This window comes from Mustela lutreola, chromosome X, assembly GCF_030435805.1.
Source record: "Mustela lutreola isolate mMusLut2 chromosome X, mMusLut2.pri, whole genome shotgun sequence".
NCBI classification, from domain to species: domain Eukaryota; kingdom Metazoa; phylum Chordata; class Mammalia; order Carnivora; family Mustelidae; genus Mustela; species Mustela lutreola.
This window is the reverse complement of record NC_081308.1, coordinates 107527587-107544435: the sequence shown is the minus strand read 5'-3', so window position 1 is coordinate 107544435 and position 16849 is coordinate 107527587. Positions and strand designations below refer to the sequence as shown.

Sequence of the window (16849 nt, the reverse complement as noted above, 5' to 3'; positions counted from 1 at the left end):
CAAAAGAGGGACAAACAGCTACTGGACCACGAGGGGAGAATTCGAGAAATAAGTGACACCATAAGACGAAACAACATTAGAATAATTGGGATTCCAGAAGAAGAAGAAAGTGAGAGGGGAGCAGAAGGTATACTGGAGAGAATTATTGGGGAGAATTTCCCCAATATGGCAAAGGGAACAAGCATCAAAATTCAGGAGGTTCAGAGAATGCCCCTCAAAATAAATAAGAATAGGCCCACACCCCGTCACATAATAGTAAAATTTACAAGTCTCAATGACAAAGAGAAAATCCTGAAAGCAGCCCGGGAAAAGAAGTCTGTAACATACAATGGTAAAAATATTAGATTGGCAGCTGACTTATCCACAGAGACCTGGCAGGCCAGAAAGAGCTGGCATGATATTTTCAGAGCACTAAACGAGAAAAACATGCAGCCAAGAATACTATATCCAGCTAGGCTATCATTGAAAATAGAAGGAGAGATTAAAAGCTTCCAGGACAAACAACAACTGAAAGAATTTGCAAATACCAAACCAGCTCTACAGGAAATATTGAAAGGGGTCCTCTAAGCAAAGAGAGAGCCTACAAGTGGTAGATCAGAAAGGAACAGAGACCATATACAGTAACAGTCACCTTACAGGCAATACAATAGCACTAAATTCATATCTCTCAATAGTTACCCTGAATGTGAATGGGCTAAATGCCCCTGTCAAAAGACACAGGGTATCAGAATGGATAAAAAAACAAAACCCATCTATATGTTGCCTCCAAGAAACACATTTTAAGCCCGAAGACACCTCCAGATTTAAAGTGAGGGGGTGGAAAAGAATTTACCATGCTAATGGACATCAGAAGAAAGCAGGAGTGGCAATCCTTATATCAGATCAATTAGATTTTAAGCCAAAGACTGTAATAAGAGATGAGGAAGGACACTATATCATACTCAAAGGGTCTGTCCAACAAGAAGATTTAACAATTTTAAATATCTATGCCCCCAACGTGGGAGCAGCCAACTATATAAACCAATTAATAACAAAATCAAAGAAACACATAAACAACAATACAATAATAGTAGGGGACTTTAACATTCCCCTCACTGAAATGGACAGGTCATCCAAGCAAAAGATCAGCAAGGAAATAAAGGCCTTAAATGACACACTGGACCAGATGGACATCACAGATATATTCAGAATATTTCATCCCAAAGCAACAGAATACACATTCTTCTCTGGTGCACATGGAACATTCTCCAGAATAGATCACATCCTCGGTCCTAAATCAGGACTCAACCGGTATCAAAAGATTGGGATCGGGGCGCCTGGGTGGCTCAGTGGGTTAAAGCCTCTGCCTTCGGCTCAGGTCATGATCCCAGGGTCTTGGGATCGAGCCCCACATCGGGCTCTCTGCTCTGCAGAGAGCCTGCTTCCTCTTCTCTCTCTGCCTGCCTACCTGCCTACTTGTGATCTCTCTCTTTGTCAAATAGATAAATAGAATCTTTACAAAAAAAAAAAAAAAAAAAAAAAAAAAGATTGGGATCATTCCCTGCATATTTTCAGACCACAATGCTCTAAAGCTAGAACTCAACCACAAAAGGAAGTTTGGAAAGAACCCAAATACATGGAGACTAAACAGTATCCTTCTAAAGAATGAATGGGTCAACCGGGAAATTAAAGAAGAATTGAAAAAAATCATGGAAACAAATGATAATGAAAATACAACGGTTCAAAATCTGTGGGACACAACAAAGGCAGTCCTGAGAGGAAAATATATAGCGGTACAAGCCTTTCTCAAGAAACAAGAAAGGTCTCAGGTACACAACCTAACCCTACACCTAAAGGAGCTAGAGAAAGAACAAGAAAGAAACCCTAAGCCCAGCAGGAGAAGAGAAATCATAAAGATCAGAGCAGAAATCAATGAAATAGAAACCAAAAAAACAATAGAACAAATCAACGAAACTAGGAGCTGGTTCTTTGAAAGAATTAATAAAATTGATAAACCCCTGGCCCGACTTATCAAAAAGAAAAGAGAAAGGACCCAAATAAATAAAATCATGAATGAAAGAGGAGAGATCACAACTAACACCAAGGAAATACAAACTATTATAAGAACATACTATGAGCAACTCTACTCCAACAAATTTGACAATCTGGAAGAAATGGATGCATTCCTAGAAACATATAAACTACCACAACTGAACCATGAAGAAATAGAAAGCCTGAACAGACCCATAACCAGTAAGGAGATTGAAACAGTCATTAAAAATCTCCAAACAAACAAAAGCCCAGGGCCAGACGGCTTCCCGGGGGAATTCTACCAAACATTTAAAGAAGAACTAATTCCTATTCTCCTGAAACTGTTCCAAAAAATAGAAATGGAAGGAAAACTTCCAAACTCATTTTATGAGGCCAGCATCACCTTGATCCCAAAACCAGACAAGGATCCCACCAAAAAAGAGAGCTATAGACCGATATCCTTGATGAACACAGATGCGAAAATACTCAACAAAATACTAGCCAATCGGATTCAACAGTACATTAAAAAGATTATTCACCACGACCAAGTGGGATTTATTCCAGGGCTGCAAGGTTGGTTCAACATCCGCAAATCAGTCAATGTGATACAACACATCAATAAAAGTAAGAACAAGAACCATATGATACTCTCAATAGATGCTGAAAAAGCATTTGACAAAGTACAACATCCCTTCCTGATCAAAACTCTTTAAAGTGTAGGGATAGAGGGCACATACCTCAATATCATCAAAGCCATCTATGAAAAACCCACCGCAAATATCATTCTCAATGGAGAAAAACTGAAAGCTTTTCCGCTAAGGTCAGGAACACGGCAGGGATGTCCATTATCACCACTGCTATTCAACATCGTACTAGAGGTCCTAGCCTCAGCAATCAGACAACAAAAGGAAATTAAAGGCATCCAAATCGGCAAAGAAGAAGTCAAATTATCACTCTTCGCAGATGATATGATACTATATGTGGAAAACCCAAAAGACTCCACTCCAAAACTGCTAGAACTTATACAGGAATTCAGTAAAGTGTCAGGATATAAAATCAATGCACAGAAATCAGTTGCATTTCTCTACACCAACAGCAAGACAGAAGAAAGAGATATTAAGGAGTCAATCCCATTTACAATTGCATCCAAAACCATAAGATACCTAGGAATAAACCTAACCAAAGAGACACAGAATCTATACTCAGAAAACTATAAAGTACTCATGAAAGAAATTGAGGAAGACACAAAGAAATGGAAAAATGTTCCATGCTCCTGGATTGGAAGAATAAATATTGTGAAAATGTCTATGCTACCTAAAGCAATCTACACATTTAATGCAATTCCTATCAAAGTACCATCCATCTTTTTCAAAGAAATGGAACAAATAATTCTAAAATTTATATGGAACCAGAAAAGACCTCGAATAGCCAAAGGGATATTGAAAAAGAAAGCCAACGTTGGTGGCATCACAATTCCGGACTTCAAGCTCTATTACAAAGCTGTCATCATCAAGACAGCATGGTACTGGCACAAAAACAGACACATAGATCAATGGAACAGAATAGAGAGCCCAGAAATAGACCCTCAACTCTATGGTCAACTAATCTTCGACAAAGCAGGAAAGAATGTCCAATGGAAAAAAGACAGCCTTTTCAATAAATGGTGCTGGGAAAATTGGACAGCCACATGCAGAAAAATGAAATTGGACCATTTCCTTACACCACACACAAAAATAGACTCAAAATGGATGAAGGACCTCAATGTACGAAAGGAATCCATCAAAATCCTTGAGGAGAACACGGGCAGCAACCTCTTCGACCTCTGCCGCAGCAACATCTTCCTAGGAACAACGCAAAAGGCAAGGGAAGCAAGGGAAAAAATGAACTACTGGGATTTCATCAAGATCAAAAGCTTTTGCACAGCAAAGGAAACAGTTAACAAAATCAAAAGACAACTGACAGAATGGGAGAAGATATTTGCGAACGACATATCAGATAAAGGACTAGTGTCCAGAATCTATAAAGAACTTAGCAAACTCAACACCCAAAGAACAAATAATCCAATCAAGAAATGGGCAGAAGACATGAACAGACATTTCTGCAAAGAAGACATCCAGATGGCGAACAGACACATGAAAAAGTGCTCCATATCACTCGGCATCAGGGAAATACAAATCAAAACCACAATGAGATATCACCTCACACCAGTCAGAATGGCTAAAATCAACAAGTCAGGAAATGACAGATGCTGGCGAGGATGCGGAGAAAGGGGAACCCTCCTACACTGTTGGTGGGAATGCAAGCTGGTGCAGCCACTCTGGAAAACAGCATGGAGGTTCCTCAAAATGTTGAAAATAGAACTGCCCTATGACCCAGCAATTGCACTATTGGGTATTTACCCTAAAGATACAAATGTAGTGATCCAAAGGGACACATGCACCCGAATGTTTATAGCATCAATGTCCACAATAGCCAAACTATGGAAAGAACCTAGATGTCCATCAACAGATGAATGGATCAAGAAGATGTGGTATATATACACAATGGAATACTATGCAGCCATCAAAAGAAATGAAATCTTGCCATTTGCAACAACATGGATGGAACTAGAGCGTATCATGCTTAGCGAAATAAGTCAAGCAGAGAAAGACAACTATCATATGATCTCCCTGATATGAGGAAGTGGTGATGCAACATGGAGGCTTAAGTGGGTAGAAGAATAAATGAAACAAGATGGGATTGGGAGGGAGACAAACCATAAGTGACTCTTAATCTCACAAAACAAACTGAGGGTTGCCGGGGGGAGGGGGTTGGGGAGAAGAGGGTGGGATTATGGACATTGGGGAGGGTATGTGATTTGGTGAGTGCTGTGAAGTGTGTAAACCTGGTGATTCACAGACCTGGGGATAAAAATATATGTATATAAAAAATATATGTTTATAAAAAATAAAAAATTAAAAAAAAAAAAAAGATTGATTGATTGATTGATTGATTTGAGACAGAGTGACAGAACAAACAGAGAGAGGGGCATAGGGAGAGAGACTCTCAAGCAGACTCCCCACTGTGCACTGAGCCATGATGCTGAGATTATGAGCTAGGCTGAAATCAGGAGTTAGGAGCTTAACTGACTGAGCCACACAGGGGCCCCTCTTCCACTTCTTACACTCACTACACTCCAGAGACAGAGGATGTCCGTGTATTCATTGACTATGCCAAGATACTTCTCACATCAAATACTGTAGAGTCTTTTCTCTGATCCTGGAATATTAACTACTGCACATTCTCCAGGCCTCCGATTAGTAGCCACTTCCTCAGGGAAGCCTATCTAACCCCTCCAATCTCAATCTAAATTATGTCTCCTCTGCTGTTCCCTTGTCAATAGTGCTCTTTTCCTTCAGAGCATTCATCAGTTTAGAAGTGCATATCTCATTGTGGGATTGGTTTTGTCAGTCTCCTACCAGTGGACCATAATCTACACAAAGATAAGAACAAGTGTGTTTTGTTTATCACTCTGGTCCCAGTATTTAGCACTAAATAGGCACATACTAGGTATTCTATAAATCTTTGCTTAATCAAAGTATGAACAAAAGGATGAAGACACGTATGAGAGCCTGTTTCCTTAGTCTGAAAAGATATTATTCATGTTTATTGTGTTGCATGGAAAATAATATTCTAGTTTCCAATTTTCATATAAAATGCATTTAAAATCTGTTTATGATAGATTATCCTAATAATTGTTAGCATCTAATAGCAATTGTTAATGTATATGGCTATAAAAGTCTTCTTATGGCTGTTATTAAGCATGCGTTTTAGAAGCACTAAATGCTTTAGTTATTTCAATACAAATTAATAGTTACCTGTAAGTCAATCATGATAATAATTCACTTTAAAGGTTATTATGATGAGGTCACAAAGTTAGAGAGAAGTTCAAGTGCATTTAAATGCCAACAGAACAATCCTAATTGTTCTACACCCTTTTCAAATCTCTTTCTGGCGTGTAATTTCATCTCTCAAACAGAAATCATGGTACATTTTGAAATCAATATTTCCCCTTTTCAACAACTGTAATAGTTAAAAAGTGCCAAAAAGTAATGTCCTTATAGTTAAAAAGTACCAAAAAGTAATATTCTTAAAAGTATTCCCAATAAAAAGACAAACACTAGCATAAAGCCAGCTTTCAAATTGGCAAGGGAAGGCACTCTGTTATCTTTATGAGGGTAGAAATTATTGCTATTGCCATATTTTTATGTGTATGCATATCAAATATAAATGGATTTCATATAAATTAAAGGCCAAGGTGCCATTCTTTTCATTGTCTATAATTTCAAATTTAGCAATTATTTGAATCCATTATAGCAGTAATGCAAATGAATTGCCACTGCACCCTATTGAGAAGTCTTAGTTTTGAAGGTTATGATTAATCTGCATTAGGGATACATTTTATTTTGAGAGTAAGGTGCAGGAGCACTGATGGAGCCTTTCCAATGAGGGATATTCTGTATGAATGTACACCTCTGTAAGCAGGGCTTGCTATGTGGAATACAGAGTGACTGGCTGAAGCTCAAAGGGGGAAAACTATTTTGCTTCTTCTTGGAACTCCAGTCAGAAAAATGGATCTTCAGGATTCATTTGGATACCAAACAGAAATAGGTAAAGTGAAGACTTTGATTGGCTTGTCAGTTGTTCTCTTGAGCCTTAATTGGGTGTGTGAAAAAACAATGTGCCTGATTCTGTTCTGAACAGATGGATGCAGAATCCTGGCTACCAACTGTTCACAACCAGGTTCAAGTGCATTTCCTCCAATGTGACTGCTGTCCCCAGAGGGGCCCACAGCCAGCCAGAAATGGGCACTCCCTAGCAGCATGCTGGTGATTGCAATTTTACAGCTCTGTTTATGCAAAGTGTTTGGGTAGAAAATCATTAAGCTACCTCTGTTGCTTCCAATCATTATAGCCAAAAGTTAAGGTGCCAGCACCATTCATAATCTCTGGTAGCTGATCTCTGGATGACATTGTTATCAGTTGCAATAGGAAATAATGGTGCACCACAGTATGTATTGAAAATGTGCCTTTGAATACATCTTCCCATTAGACAAGCAACCAAACAAAACTCCTTCATTTCAGATAGTTCACATTGATTTTCTTTATGTAATTGTTATTGACTTTAGTCTTCTGATATTATTGTACTTACACTCTTACTTATGAGGGTACTTAGAAACAAGATTGAAATAAGTGATATTCTCCGTTATGCATTCTTTGCAGAGAATGAAACCTATGGATGAAACAAATACATTAAAAAAAAAAATTCAAGGCCAGAACATCTAAATATTGTTCTCTAGTACCGAATTGTTCTAGGTACATGGTAATGGCCACTCGATATATGCTTGTCCATTAGTGAATTGTTCACAAATCTTTGAACATCTCTTAGCTTAAGTCTCAATTTCGTTACCTATCTCCATTGCTGGCACAGTTCCTGGAATTTAGTAGATGCTCCATAATCATTTGCTGAATTGAATTTGTGTAATTACATTGGTTCTGGGAATAAATGTCCAAAGGTGTATGCGTACATGTGTGTGGTCTTTGTTAATGAAAAGGCTTATCGCTTTTAAAATTCCTAGCAAATTATTTGAATAATATAACCTAGGCAACTGAATAACTGTCCTATACAGATTGTGTACTCCATTACAATTGGTTATATTTTCCTTTACATTGGACATCCTGAAACTGGCAATTTAGTGTGTCTTCTTCCTGATACTCACATACGAAATAGAAATTCTTGCTCCCATGAGCAAAACGACTTGAAAATTCTGCAACTTCCTGCTACTTTAATGTGTCTAGGGAATCCCTAAAGTTGAATAAATGATTTAGGAAATTCAGCTACAGTATCAGGTTGTGGACTTCCAGAAGCAGTAAATCAGTTCTTTGGAAAGGAAGAAAAGTTGACAGAGCCCTCTATACTTTGGAATTAGAAATGGAAACAATGTTTTTGAAGGAACCAAGGGGAGACAGCTGCAGACCAAAAGAATTAAGGATTCCTGGGAGCTGTGGAAGACTGGTAAGGAAAATGAGAGGGAAGAATGTGAGAGAAAATACAATGAGGATACAGCAAGTGAGAGAATTAAAAAAAATAATAATAATTAAAAGGACTGTCGAATTGCCAAGAGAGAAACAAACTGAACTTCCTTTCATGAAATCCCTAGTTATTAACCTCCCCTTCTTTCCTGGGTCTTCCAAAAGACAAAAGAGACAGTAAGTGTGAGTGAGATGATCCTGGTTTTAAATCCTATAGTCTATTTGCATGGCTGTTATGGTTTGTCCACCTCCCATTCTGTTAGAATTTCGTTTTCATTTATGAGTTCTTTCCTTAATAACTGGTTACAGAATTTCCTTAGACTCATAGTGTTTGGAGTCACTGGAGAAGCGACTGGCCATATGTTTCTTTTTCCTTCTTCTAGAACTCTTAGTTGGGAATTGAGGAGGTGTCCTGAAAGTCTTTTCCCTCCACAGTTCAAGATTCTGGTGGTTCCTAACAAGGAATCTTTCTTTCACTTAAGATATTTATGTATGTTTACACATATACATGTTTTTTGTTTTGTTTCAGAGGAGGGTAGTGGGTTTTAGGAAGGTTCATTTACATATTCATGGCAAGACACAGGTTTTCCAACCATGCCTTCTCCGGTTGTCTTTTCCACAGCTCAAGAGAGATGGTTCTGGAAGCAGTTGCTATCCCCTCACAGAGTGGAGTTGTCATCTTTTGTTTCTTTGTTGGCAGAGAGGTGGGGTGGGGGTGAGGGTGGGGGTGGGGTGGTGAACGGCAGGGATCCAAAGGATTCCTGCCCAAAACTGAAGGCGATGTTGGAAAAGGGACGAAGGAAAAAAAAAACAGCTCTTGATTCCCAGATGATTTCCCCGAGTGTTAAGCTCGGTATATTTTATTTCCTCTCCTCGGTGGTGTGCCGGGCTTACAGTGCACCCTCTTTGCAAATACCTGTATTAAAAACCAGCAGGATGGGAACACACGGTTCCAAGATCTCCCCCTGGCGTCACCCTATACTACTTCTCTTTCGGAAGTCGAATCCGGTCCCCCCTGCTCAAGAGCTCGAAGACCTTACAGCCCGGAAACCGTCCTCGCGCAGCTGCCACCGCCCAGAGCGGAGAACAGCTGGACGCTTTGGTGCGCGCCCACCGCGCCGCGAGCAACTCTTCCGGTAATTAGCGCCCGCCAAGGCTCCAAATGTGCCTTCTTGCAACCCCTAGCGGGCTCTCAACTCGGTAATAGCTTCTCGCTTTCCTGTCCCTGCTCTTGCGGAGCAAAATTACAAACGTGAGTGCACACATACACATTCACACGCCCTTCTTTCTTCACTCAAGAAAACCGGCAGTAAACGTCGTTCTCCCAAAGAAGGTTCGACTCTTCCCGCTCTCTTTTCTTTACCTAGAGGTTAGCAGTACCGCGAACACACGTAGGGCTCTCTCTCTCTGCTGCTGCTCTGCGCGCCCCCTACCTGCCTGCGGCGGGGGTGACGCTGGGGGGGAAGGGGGTCTGGGAGTACGCAAGACTCCTGTTTCTCCAGTTGGTGCAGCTCCCCTGGCTCGGCACTTGGTATCTCCCACGGTCTTGCTCTTGCTGGGAAGCCGGGAAGGAGAAGGCTCCTGTGGGCGTCGCCGCCGCCCTTTCCGGAGCCGGAGCCAAACTCCAATAGGGCGCCAAACGCCTCCCTCCTAAGCCTCACATCTGGCCCAGCCGTGCAGATGTTGGCGGCCGGAGAGTTCCTCCACCAGAGGCACCCCAAGTCCTGAGCATGCCCAGTAGGACCCTTAAAGCTCCCGAAGCGAGTTTCTGGACATGTAGATTCCGCTTTTCCGCTTTTTAGAGGAAGCTGAAGAGGGTGTTTCGGAAAGGAGGGATCCTGGGCTTGGGGCAGGGCGCTGGGTTCGCCAGGGTACGTGCCCTCCGGCCCGGCCGGGTGGAGGGCAGAGCCGGTTGGGGAGTCCAGGGACCAGGGCGGCCTGACAGGGCAGAAGCTGGAGTATTGCCCCCCACAACCCCCTCCAAGAGGACTTTGTCAGTGCTGAGCTGACGCGCCGCCAGGAGGCTGCGGGTGGCCGGCCTTGGTGCTCTGGGGTCACACTGTCAGCTGGTGGCAGTCAGCGGTGCTCTCACACAGACGGACGCGAGAGAGCTTGCGGATCACTTACGCACGACACTCACGGGCTTGGCTTTTCTGGAAGGCGGGGGAGAGGGGAAAAGGAGGAACCCAAACAATTTCTCTCGTTTGCTCGCTTTTTTTCTTTTTTCTTTTCTTTTCTTTCTTCTTCTTCTCCCCCCCCTCCAAAGTTATACTGGCAAAAGACTTCACATTCTTTCTATCAGTCCTGAGGCTTTACACAGCGCCGCGGAGATCACGCTCCTGTGTGTGTGTGTGTGTGTGTGTGTGTGTGGTGTGCACGCGCATTTGTGTATGTCATGACTGTGAAACACTGTCCCAGGCTTATCTTGGGGATGACAAACGCTCCTCAGAAACCCCTACCTCACCTAACCCTCGAGGGTTAAAAAAAAAAAAAAAAATCTAGTCATGAGAGTCCCCTGGCTAGGAACTTATTGTGGTACAAAATCTGAATTTAGTTGATCCATATTTCTTTCCTGTGTTCCCATCTCCAGCTTTCTCCTTCCTTCTCTCCATCCTCTGACACCCTGATCTTTCTCATCTCCACTTCCTTTCCTCTGCCGGTTACCTGCTCCCTCAGCCCTCCTCCTCCTCCAGCTCCTCCTCCTTCCCTCATCTCAGCTGCGGCTAAAACCTGGAGTCTTGGGGAAAAGGGGAAAAAAAAATCCTCGGCTGTAGAGCTGTCAAACCGGGCATGCTCAGTAGACAGGGCAGGTTTTTTGGTCTCGAGTAGCGGAGAAACATTTTTTGCACCACCGCTACCAGCCTTAGAGCGCGGCGGCGGTGGCCACGGCAACATCAGCACAGCCATCAGCCGTGCAGACGCCCCGCACCCGGGAGCGCGGCGGGCTCCGGCTTAGCCCGGAGTTCACCTCCGAGTGCCCCGGGGGCTGAGCTCACCCCTTCTGCTCGCACACACACGCACACTATCTCTTTCACGGACACGCACACGCGTATACACACACACACACACACTCTCTCTCTCTCTCTCTCTCTCTCACACACACACACACACACACACACACACACACACACACGACCCCGGGAGCAAGCAGCCTCTTGGCAGGGATCGTCCGCTGGCGCGGCAATAGCCAGGTTCGGTCCCTGCCCCCGGCGGCCGCCGGCTTGGAGCACCGCCGCCGCCAGCCAGAGGAGAGCGATGCGGGGGCCCAAGCGGCAGCTCCAACAGTAATGTGGATTTACAGTCGTTTCCCGCAGGAACCGGCTGAGACGCCTGAAGTCCCAGGCACCGGCTGCACCCGGCGGGGCTGAGCACCTGGCGAGGGGGCGGAGGACCGCACCTGGGGACGCCACCGAAACTTGCGCCTGGACTAGGTAGGTGCGTTTCTCCCCGCCCTCATCTCCTTCCCTCTGGCTCGAGGCCCCCACCCCCACCTCCCACCCCAAGGACTCGGGCGAACTTCGCCCCGAGGCTGCAGGCGAAGGATGGCTGCACGGGGTTGTGAACCGTGGGCTGTGTCCGCGCTGGGAGTCCTGCCCGAGGTAGCAGAACCTTAGCTCCTTCTTCTCTGGGTCTCCGCCTGGCCCGGGGCTCTGGACCACCCGGGAGAGGTGGGAGGTCGGCCTTGTTCGCAGTTCAAGCTTCCAATGGGCCCTGGGGGCGCTGCTTTCGGGGGCTTGCTGGGCTTTACAGGCGACACTTTTGCCAACCAACTCCTTTGGTTGTAAAAGGGGGGCCCTCGCCTTGGCTCTTGCGCAGAGCCGGGGCGCTCTAACAAGTGGACCTGGACGCTGGGAAAGGGGGGGGCTCGGTCCGAGAAGAGACAAGGGCGCCTCTCCTCCGGCATCCCTCCCACCTGGAGCGTTCGCTCGGGGCTCGACCACTTGGGTCCCGCTAGTGCCCTCTCCGAGAGAAGATGCCTAGGGGCTAGGACGCACTTTAGTACCTGTTTGCTTCTGAATTTCTCTTTGAACCTTAACGCGGGGAGCCCAGATTCGGGGCAGGGGGAACTCTAGAACCCCCTTCTAACCTACACCGTTTGGGGCCCCACCCGGTGCGTCCTCCCTATACCTCAATCTTTGTCAAAAGAGACAATCATTACGCAGTAGTCGGTATTCGGGGAGCCGTCGGTTTTGGCTTTAACCACGCGCTCAGCTGCGCGGGTTTGTGTGTGGGTTTTTTGCATTACATCCCGGGAATCTAGTAGCGGCTGGTACAACTGCGGAGCGCCAAGTACCCTCTAGGCATGCCTGGAGAAATGTAACCTCACTTCCTTCCACTCCACAACCGGCAGATTGACAATTCAGTTTTAGGATGCTTTTCCTAGAGGTGGTGAAGGGAGACTGTTAGCGCGACTTAGTGAGTGGATGTGTTTGCAGTCAGGAGTGTATTTAAACATTTCAGCAAACCCAGTGCAGCCAGTTGTTTACAATTGCAGAGACAGACGATCTCCCTCCACTAGTAGATGTTGTCTCGACATCTATTTCGACACCAGGAGAGTAGGGGCGGGGGCGAGGGCTGGTTTGCAGCTCCCGCTTACTGTCGGCAGCTTCGGGTTAGCAGATCTGCATCACTGCTATTGGCGATATGCTAATAGGTATAGAAAAACTCCACATTTTCAATATGAAGCAGCTGGTCAGGAGTCGCCTCAACTTTCCCGGGTTTTTTTCGCCCTGGAATGTTGATCCCGAGGTGTGTTTTGGGTGGCTCAAAGAAATACGAAAAGAAGTTACTGGTGCTATGGAAGGGCAATTAGTAGCCATTCGGTTTTAGAAACCAAAAGGAAATGAAATACCCCAGTGGACTCTAATAGGTACTGTTTGATTAACATTTAGTTGATCGCGTTTGTGGTAAGGGTCACAGACAGCTTCCTTGAATTTTAGATTGTTGTTCTATGATTACAACTAACAAACCAGGTACACTATACTGTGAGAATCAGCCCCTATTCTTAACCTGTTCCGGGAAGACATTGCAGATGTCTGCTCTATTATTATCTTTTGGCTAAAATATCCTGGTTTATCTTCTTAGTCCAAAGACTTTCAATTTGGAGCATAGGATACTTAAGTGCTGCCAAGAAAGAGTACAGTCTAAGAAGGAAAGGCATTTTATTATTATTATTATTAAAAGTAGAGCCACAGCTTTACATTATGCTCCATGATTACCCAGTATTTGCTTATTTGCTAAACACCCCCTCTTTGCTTTTCACATCTGCAATGTGGGGGAAATGAATTTTTATAAGACATAGTATGCCTCTTAAAGTAAATAACTGGAAAAGCAGAATCTTAGTTTTGCCATTTTGGTCGAAGTTTATAAGACTTTTCGGGGTGATGTATTAACTTATTTACTATTGCAGAATTGGTTTGTTTTTGAAGGTAGTTCAAAGCTTTCAAATATATTCAGCTAATGTTGGAACATTTTAATGATAATAAAAGTCACAAGATACATTTGAAGAGAGGTTCAGGTAATTTCCAAAATGAATCCATGCTTTAAATGTTAGTTGAAAGTGCTCAGATTGTCCCCCAGAATATTTTTGATAAACAGGTGTTTCTGGAAAACAACTCTACAAAGAGATTTTGACATTTGCATAATAAAACTAACAGAGTCTAGTCCCCAGAACAATGCCAGACACAGTAGAAAAATGAATATTTTTAATACATGAATTAGTATTTGCCATTAGTTCTAGGTCCCAGTTATGAACATAATATGTAATGAGGCTGAAGGAAAGAAGGCTTTGTAGAATCATTGTGCTGTAAGGGTGATTAAGCAAGACTCCAAATATTCAAACATTTAGGAGTGTTGAAAAGTAAAATCAGATTATATGTAATTACGGTCTCATTCAAAGGCCTAATTCAACGTCCGTCCGAGTACAAATACCCTAGAAGTCTCATTGTTTCAATTCAGCTATCGTATGTGTAAATAACACTGACATAATCATAGTTTCCTTTATAGTCATTGTACCTTTCTGAAGCCCTTAATACAAAGACTCTTGCTGAAGCAGAACAGCTCAGTATAAGTTTATTCTGTACAATAATACTTTAAATGATCAAACTGCAAAATATTCTTTTGGCACATTGCTTCTGAACATTTTCCATGTCAATCTTAAAAACTTAGAAGTGGTAAGAAGGTTCAGTACTAATTAATATAACAAATTTTTTTTCTATTCTGTTAGAGATAGCCGTTAGAATCCATGTAATTTTTGCTTGAAGCTTGCTTTTCCCAAATGTTCATCAGTTTCAGTTTTTAGTTACTAAGTGCTTAGTATAGATTATGACTAATAAATCCCCTAAGGTTTCCTAAACTATTTATTTATTTATTTACCCACTTACTGACCTGAGGTCAATAGAAGACCAGTGCTTAGCATACTCATCATTTTTTTAATAAAAATAAATCTTTTATAGTACTCACCTATTTTTTCTTCCCCTTGCTCTTTCTCTCTCTTGCTCTCTCTCTCTCTCACACACACACACACACACGCTATCTCTGAAGAATGCCATGCATCATACATAAAACATGTATAATAATTTTATTAAAATTCTATATTTTTAAAAAATTCCTGCCAGTTTACCCTCAAAAGTAGTAATCCATGCACACTTAAAAAGAAAAGAAGCTTCCCTTCATTTACCATTTGGAATAAAGGTTTGAGCACAACTACAGGTAAATTAAATGATGAATATTGTAAAAAGCAATTCTGATCAACAGTATATATCCATAGCTGGGAATGTAGGTGCTGATTATAAAAAATTAAGAAGAATCAAATTTCAGAACTGTTTCCATATACAATAAGTGCTTTAAATCATCTGCAGGCTCTGTGTATTAGGTTAAATCACTGTATTGAAGGTAGATTACTATTATTTTTCTTTCCCATGAAAGGTAAAACATTCTGAATCCTGGGTTAATACGTTATTTCTCTTTCTTTCTGTTATCCTGGCTTAATATATTATTTCTATTTCTTTCTGTTTTCCATTAATTTGTTTTAGAACTGAGGAAAGTAAATATCAAATAAATATCACCAGCTAGAACTGTGCTTAGTTTGACCAGATGAATGCTAGAAAAGGGTTCACACAGCTTTTGATTATTCCAATAACCTTGATAGTCCAACCATAGGTGTCTCTTCAGTATGTGGTACTCTGTTATGAAAATTATATAATGTATAAGGATTTTGTAGATTGCTAGATGCATGGAGGTACAATTTAGCAAGACCAAAAAAACTGCTTACATTTGGAACCCATGAAAAGTAAGGCTGAGGAAATTGGAATTTGATAGCATAAACTGAAAATTATTGTATAATAATATTTATATCACTTGGACTGCTAACATTTTTGTGTACAATCAAAGCAAACTAGCTTTAATTGGAGATAGTAAATATTTTTACAGTTGATGTTGGATCCCTAATATTTAAAAAATAATAATTTAGAGTTTGATAAATAAAGCCTGTTAAATTCTTATGTAACTTTAGGACTCATTTCTAGACCTGGAAGTATAATCTTGGATAATTTACAATTTTTAAAAAAATCCGACTTTTACTTCCTGTCCAAGCCTCCACTTTAGGTAAACAATAGCATATGGTGAAACATGCGTATATGCCAACTAACCACTACCTCTTGGATGATGTTTTCAATGTGATGTAATGATTCTGAAATATTGGGTTTTCCGTTCCCACCCTACTCTAACTGTATGAGCGGAGAAGTTAAGTGGAAAATGGAAATAGGAAAATGTGTTAAATACTCTCTTTTTATATTGGTAGATCACCCCCAGTGAAGGTCTTACTCTGAGCCCTCATACCTGTGTTTTTGTAGGTATGTGCCAAGATTAGTATTTTTTTTTCTGGGTGCTTATGACAGGTTTCTATGGCGCTGTCTCAAATATGTGAGTGAAAAGTTCCGTCAACCATCTAGCTGTTTGGGGTGATGCAAACAAACATCTGGTTGGTTGAGAGAATTTTTTACTTAGTCTCTGGATGTTTGGAGTCACTTAACAGGCTGATGAATCTTAATATCCATGCCCAAAACAGAAAGCAAAAATAAAATTAAATACTTTAAAATAATGTAGAGTACCTTATACACTCTCGGATTACTATAAAATACATAATGACTTGTATGCCATCCTAAATATACAGCCTTCTATGAAATGTGTAAGATGTTGCTTGTATCCCTTAGCAATTACAAAACAGAAACACACTGGCCTTTTCAACAAGCCAGGAAATTAAAAACTTTAGCTTCAATTCTATCTCCCCCCTACGCCCCCACTACTGATTCATCAGTTTAAAGAAATCAACTTAAAGAGTTTGATATGTTAGCTTCTTAAAATTTTCTGCACCTCATTTTCCACCGATTCTTCCACTGCCATGGAAACTAGACGGGACAGACAGCTGGGAGTCACTAATTCAGGATGGGAACCTGCTTGTTAATTTAATTTCATGCCAGCCTGTTGGTCCCTGAAAGTAACCGTAAAAGGCTGGGGGAATTGAATTTGCGAGCAATAAATGATTACGCAGAACAAAAATCAGTGCCATCTTTGTCATTTTCCTGAAGATCTTACCGCTTACCCTTTTTGTCCCCTACTCAAGCAGTTCTTTCAAAATAATCACAGAAATAGAGTCTTGATTTGTGCATTCCTGTTGGTATTTATGTGTGCTGCAGAGCATTTTAATTCTATGAGGACATTTACAGCTGCAAAATAGTTTCATAATAGCTATTATATTGAAAAAATAT

The 16849-nt window shown here is 41.9% G+C and overlaps 1 protein-coding gene across 4 annotated transcripts in view; it reads left to right on the top strand.

Moving 5' to 3' along the window:
- Nucleotides 1-10821: 10821 nt before the first annotated feature.
- TENM1 (teneurin transmembrane protein 1) overlaps nt 10822-16849 on the top strand; it is an 801117-nt gene continuing 795089 nt past the window's right edge. For 2 of the 4 annotated variants that reach the window (XM_059156967.1, XM_059156964.1), the window contains exon 1: nt 10822-11512. The gene's annotated coding sequence lies outside the window, so the exon portion shown is untranslated. Of the gene's footprint in view, nt 11517-11597; nt 11681-16849 lie in introns of those variants that run through there. The other 2 variants (XM_059156965.1, XM_059156966.1) reach the window with 2 other exon arrangements.